The sequence below is a fragment of the Eptatretus burgeri genome, chromosome 9 (assembly GCF_056783735.1).
Source record: "Eptatretus burgeri isolate ZD-2024b chromosome 9, Ebu_testis_v1, whole genome shotgun sequence".
Classification (NCBI taxonomy): Eukaryota; Metazoa; Chordata; class Myxini; order Myxiniformes; family Myxinidae; genus Eptatretus; species Eptatretus burgeri.
In genome coordinates, this window is record NC_140969.1 from 40,159,570 (window position 1) to 40,165,613 (window position 6,044).

Below are 6,044 nucleotides of genomic sequence, written 5' to 3' on the forward strand. Positions count from 1 at the left end.
AAAATCACCTTGTTGTCACCAATTTTGAGGGGAAGAAAAGACTTCCATGGCATTCATCGTCAAATTCCATTCGTTGTTGAGTCGTAATGATAACAAGTTTGAATTGCGACATACCCCGTGGGGGTTCATCCGTACAACTCTCACGTGAGCGATAGCACAGACGACAGATAGTTTTGAAATTTGTTAAGATCTTCATCACATCAGAAAAAGAAACCAGAACACCTCACAAGAGTGAGGCGAGTTTCATTTCATCATTTGCGACTTAATTTTGCGTTGGGCATCGCCCAGCACATTTATTTTATTGTTTAATAACAATTTCATGAAAATGGACCGAAAGGGCCGGAATCGCACTTTGGGCTTCGTTCATGTCTGCACATATGTCTGGTATATACCTGTCAATTTACATTGAATTCTGTTCACGAATAATGGAGATATAGACGTTCAAATGAACCGCACACAAGAAAGGAGAGAACACGAGCGGAGCTTCGACACCGTGGGGTAAAAACTCTCAAATCTCCTGAGAGCAAACAGACTTCGGTCAAAGCGAAACCTGATTCACATATTATGAATCCAAAAGAAAATAACACAGCTGCAGCACCTTCTCAAACACCTTCCAAAACACCAAATAAACGACACCAACTGCTGCTCCTTCTTTGTCCCAATTTGAAACTGCTGCAACAAATTTATAGTTGTGTCAACTTTGGAGCATCAAACAAATTTGTTGAAGTTGAAAAAAGTTTTAGAAGGTTCCACTGAGATTTGAACTCAAATTGCTGGATTCAGAGTCCAGAGTGCTAACCATTACACCATGGAACCACACATCACCCACTCTGACTCAGCCAATTCTTCCTTCAACCGTCACAATGTTCTGTCTTGAAACACGTTCTCGCTTTTCCCGGAGTCTCGAATTCCAGACCTCGGTGGCCAAACAAGGCTGATGGCCTGCTCTTGCAATGCAAGGGAAACCCATTGGAGAGCTGCAAGCTCTGTTGCTTTGGGGTATGATTCGAGTGACTCGATGAGAGGGAGAAGGTGAAAGAAGAGACAGAGTTGGACTTTGGCAAAAGAAAGATCAACACTCTCTCTCAGTCTCTTGTGCCAGATCTACGTTCGCTGCAAGTATTGTGCAGGATCGTGATGGTAAATAGTGCAAAAACAACTCACAAAGGAACGACTCGTCGAAAGTGGCGTTGCAATCACCGAGAAGCTGCTGCACAAGACGCAGCAGTTGTTTGGGTCTTTGATTTTCGAACCACTCAGCTGTGAGTGATTGTTGAAAGGAGTAGTGCTCAGAAGGAGCCACATGCTTTATGATCGTGGCAGAAATCTAAATGTCATGTTTGTTGTATTCAGGGAGGTTGGAGTGAAATATCTCTCACCTCCATCGCCGATGTCAGGCCAAGGAGCCACCAATGTGTTTGAATTGTGTCACTTCAGTAGTCAAGTTTCGGGTGTCTCATTGAGCTTTGAGTTGCGTAATCCACGGCTGTGGGTAATCCGGACAGAATGTCGGCAACTTTGTCAAAACCACAGCAACAGATGAAGATTGTTCATCATCTGGGAAGGCTACGGCTGGTTGTTCTTAATCGTTTTCTTTATTCGTGTTTGCACCTTCTTGTCCATCCATTAAGATCACCTTGTTGTCACCAATTTTGAGGGGAAGAAAAGACTTCCATGGCATTCATCGTCAAATTCCATTCATTGTTGAGTCGCAATGATAACAAGTTCGAATTGCGACATACCCCATGGGAGTTCATCCGTACAACTCTCACGTGAGCGATAGCACAGACGACAGATAGTTTTGAAATTTGTTAAGATCTTCATCACATCAGAAAAAGAAACCAGAACACCTCACAAGAGTGAGGCGAGTTTCATTTCATCATTTGCGACTTAATTTTGCGTTGGGCATCGCCCAGCACATTTATTTTATTGTTGAATAACAATTTCATGAAAATGGACCGAAGAGCTGTTTCTCGGCCGAAAGGGCCGGAATCGCACTTTGGGCTTCGTTCATGTCTGCACATATGTCTGGTATATACCTGTCAATTTACATTGAATTCTGTTCACGAATAATGGAGAAATAGACGTTCAAATGAACCGCACACAAGAAAGGAGAGAACACGAGCGGAGCTTCGACCCCGTGGGGTAAAAACTCTCAAATCTCCTGAGAGCAAACAGACTTCGGTCAAAGCTCAACCTGATTCACATGTTTTGAACCCAAAGGAAAGTAACACAGCTGCAGGGCCTCGTCAAACACCTTCGAAAACTCCAGAGAAATGACACCAACTGCAGCTCCTTCTTCTTCCCAATTTGAAACTGCTGCAACAAATATATTGGAGTTCTGTCGAAATCGGAGCACTCAATCAAGTTTGTTAAAGATGAAAAAAAGTTTAAGAAGGTTCCACTGAGATTTGAACTCAGATTGCTGGATTCAGAGTCTCGAGTGCTAACCATTACACCATGGAACCCCACATCACCTACTCTGACTCAGCCAATTCTTCCTTCAACCGTCACAATGTTCTGTCTCTTGAGATACATTCTCGCTCTTCCCTGAGCCTCCACTTCCGGAACTCCGTGGCCAAACAAGGCTGATAAGTTGCTGTTGCCACACAAGGGAAACCCATTGGAGAGCTGCAGGCTCCGTTGCTTTGCGGTATGATTCGAGTGACTCGATCAGAGTGAGAAGGTGGAAGAAGAGACAGAGATGAACTTTCGCAAAGGAAAGATGAAGACTCTCTCTCTCGGTCTCTTGTGCCAGATCTACGTTCGCTGCAAGTATTGTGCAGGATTGTGATGGTAAATATTGCAAAAACAACTCACAAAGGAACGACTCGTCGAAAGTGGTCTTGCACTCACCGAGAAGCTGCTGCACAAGATGCAGCAGTTGTTTGGGTCTTTGATTTTCGAACCACTCAGCTGTGAGTGATTGTTGAAAGGAGTAGTGCTCAGAAGGAGCCACATGTTTTATGATCGTGGCAGAAATCTAAATGTCATGTTTGTTGTATTCAGGGAGGTTGGAGTGAAATATCTCTCACCTCCATCGCCGACTGTCAGACCAAGGAGCCACCAATGTGTTTGAATCGTGTTACTTTTGGAGACATGTTTGGGGGTGTTGAATTGAACAATGAGTTGTGTAACCCACGCCTGTGGGTAATTAGGACAGAATGGCGGCAGCTTTTTCGTAACCACTGCGACTGATGGAGACTGTTCATCATCTGGGAAGGCTATGGCTGATTGTTCTTCATCGTTATCTTTATTCCTGTTTGCACCTTCTTGTCCATCCATTAAAATCACCTTGTTGTCACCAATTTTGAGGGGAAGAAAAGACTTCCGTGGCATTCATCGTCAAATTCCATTCGTTGTTAAGTCGCAATGATAACAAGTTCGAATTGCGACATACTCTGTGGGAGTTCATTCGTACAACTCTCACGTGAGCGATAGCACAGACAACAGATCGTTTTGAAATTTAGTAAGATCTTCATCCTTTCAGAAAAAGAAACCAGAACACCTCACAAGAATGAGGCTACTGACTTCATATCATCATTTGCTTCATATCATCATTTGCGACTTAATTTTGCGTTGCGCATCGCTCAGCACATTTATTTTATTTTAAAAATAATTTTATGAGAATGGACCGAAAGAACCGTTTCTCAGCCCAAAGGGCCGGAATCGCACTTTGTGCTCAGTTCATGCCTGCACATATGTCTGGTAAATACCTGTCAATTTACTTCGAATTCTGTTCACAAATAATGGAGAAATAGACGTTCAAATGAAGCGTACAGAAGAAAAGAGAGAATGCGAGCGGAGCTTCGACCCCGTGGCGTAAAAACTCTCAAATCCCCTGAGAAGAAACAGACTTCGATCAAAGCTCAACCTGATTCACATATTATGAATCCAAAGGAAAATAACACAACTGCAGCGCCTTATCAAACAACTTCCAAAACTCCAGATAAACCACACCAACTGCAGCTCCTTCTCCTTCCCAATTTGAAACTGCTGCAACAAATTTGCAGGAGTTCTGTCAACTTCGGAGCATCAAACAAATTTGTTGAAGTTGAAAAAAGTTTTAGAAGGTTCCACTGAGATTTGAATTCAGATTGCTGGATTCAGAGTCCAGAGTGCTAACCATTACACCATGGAACCACACATCACCTACTCTGACTCAGCCAATTCTTCCTTCAACCGTCACAATGTTCTGTCTCTTGAGCCACGTTCTCGCACTTCCCTGAGCCTCCACTTCCGGACCTCGGAGCCCAAACAAGGCTGATGGCCTGCTGTTGCAATGCAAGGGAAACCCATTGGAAGCTGCAGGCTCCGTTGCTTTGGGGTATGATTCGAGTGACTCGATGAGAGGGAGAAGGTGAAAGAAGAGACAGAGTTGGACTTTCGCAAAAGAAAGATCAACACTCTCTCTCAGTCTCTGTTGCCAGATTTGCGTTCGCTGCAAGTATTGTGCAGGATCGTGATGGTAAATATTGCAAAAACAACTCACAAAGGAGCGACTCGTCGAAAGTGGTCTTGCAATCACCGAGAAGCTGCTGCACAAGACGCAGTAGTTGTTTGGGTCTTTGATTTTCGAAATACTCAGCGAAGAGTGATTGTTGTAAGGAGCATTGCTCAGAAGGAGCCACATGTTTTATGATCGTGGCCGAAATGTCATGTATGTTGCATTTGGGGAGGTTGGAGTGAAATATCTCTCACCTCCATCGCCGTCGGTCGTGCCAAGGAGCCACCAATGTGTTTGAATCGTGTCACTTCAGGAGTCATGTTTGGGGTGTTGAATTGAGCTTTGAGTTGTGTTAACCACGCCTCTGGGTCATGAGGACAGAATGGCGGTAGCTTTTTCGAAACCACTGCAACCTGAGAGATTGTTCTGCGTCTGAGAAGGCGACGGCTGGTTATTCTTAATCGTTATCTTGATTCATGCTTGCAACTTCGCGTTCGTCCAACTTGATCACCTGCAGGTCACCAATTTGGTGGGGATGAAAAGACATCCGTAACTTTCGTTATCCAACTTCAGTCGTTGTTAAATTGCAATTATAAAAACTCTCAAATCTCCTCACAGGAAACAGCCTTTACTCAAAGCTAAACCTGATTCACACATGATGATACCAAAGGAAAATAACACAGCAGCAGCGCCTCCTCAAACAACTTCAAAAACTCCAGATCAATGACACCAACGACAGCTCCTTCTCCTTCCCAATTTGAAACTGCTGCAACAAATTTATTGGAGTTCTGTCAACTTCGGAGCATCAAACAAATTTGTTGAAGAAGAAGAAAACTTGAAGAAGGTTCCACCAAGATTTGAACTCAGATCACTGGAGTCAGAGTCCAGAGTGCTAACCATTACACCATGGAACCACACATCACCCTCTCTGAGCCAGCCAATTCTTCCTTCAACCGTCACAATGTTCTGTCTTGTGAGCCACGTTCGCGCTCTTCCCCGAGCCTCCACTTCTGGACCTCCCTGGGCGAACAAGGCTGATGGCCTGCTGTTGCAATTCAAGGGAAACCCATCGGAGAGTGCAGGCTCCATTGCTTTGGGGTATGAGTCGAGCGACTCAATGAGAGGGAGAAGGTGAAAGAAGAGACAGAGTGGACTGTCGCAAAGGAAAGATGAAGACTCTCTCTCTCTCTCACTCTCACTCTCACTCTCACTCTCTTTCACTCTCTCTCACTCTCACTCTCACTCTCTCACTCTCACTCTCACTCTCTGTCTCACTCTCTGTCGAACTCTCACTCTCTATCACTCTCACTCTCTTTCACTCTCACTCTCTCTCACTCTCACTCTCTTTCACTCTCACTCTCTTTCACTCTCACTCTCACTCTCACTCTCTCTCACTCTCACTCTCACTCTCTCTCTCTCTCTTGAACTCTCATGCTCTCTCACTCTCACTCTCACTCTCTCTCTCTCTCTCTCTCTCTCTCTCTCTCTCTCTCTCTCTCTCTCTCTCTCTCTCTCTCTCTCTCTCTCTCTCTCTCTCTCTCTCTCTCTCTCACTCTTACTCTCACTCTTACTCTCTCTCTCTGACTCTGACTCTCTC

The 6,044-nt window shown here is 44.5% G+C and overlaps 3 non-coding genes across 3 annotated transcripts; all 3 read right to left on the reverse strand.

Annotated features, from left to right (window-relative positions):
• Positions 1 to 744: 744 nt before the first annotated feature.
• Positions 745 to 816, reverse strand: TRNAQ-CUG (transfer RNA glutamine (anticodon CUG)). Its single transcript has one exon. It is a non-coding gene; the product is annotated as a tRNA-Gln (tRNA).
• A 3,255-nt stretch (positions 817 to 4,071) lies between these two features.
• Positions 4,072 to 4,143, reverse strand: TRNAQ-CUG (transfer RNA glutamine (anticodon CUG)). Its single transcript has one exon. It is a non-coding gene; the product is annotated as a tRNA-Gln (tRNA).
• A 1,146-nt stretch (positions 4,144 to 5,289) lies between these two features.
• TRNAQ-CUG (transfer RNA glutamine (anticodon CUG)) lies at positions 5,290 to 5,361 on the reverse strand. The gene has a single exon. It is a non-coding gene; the product is annotated as a tRNA-Gln (tRNA).
• Positions 5,362 to 6,044: the final 683 nt, after the last annotated feature.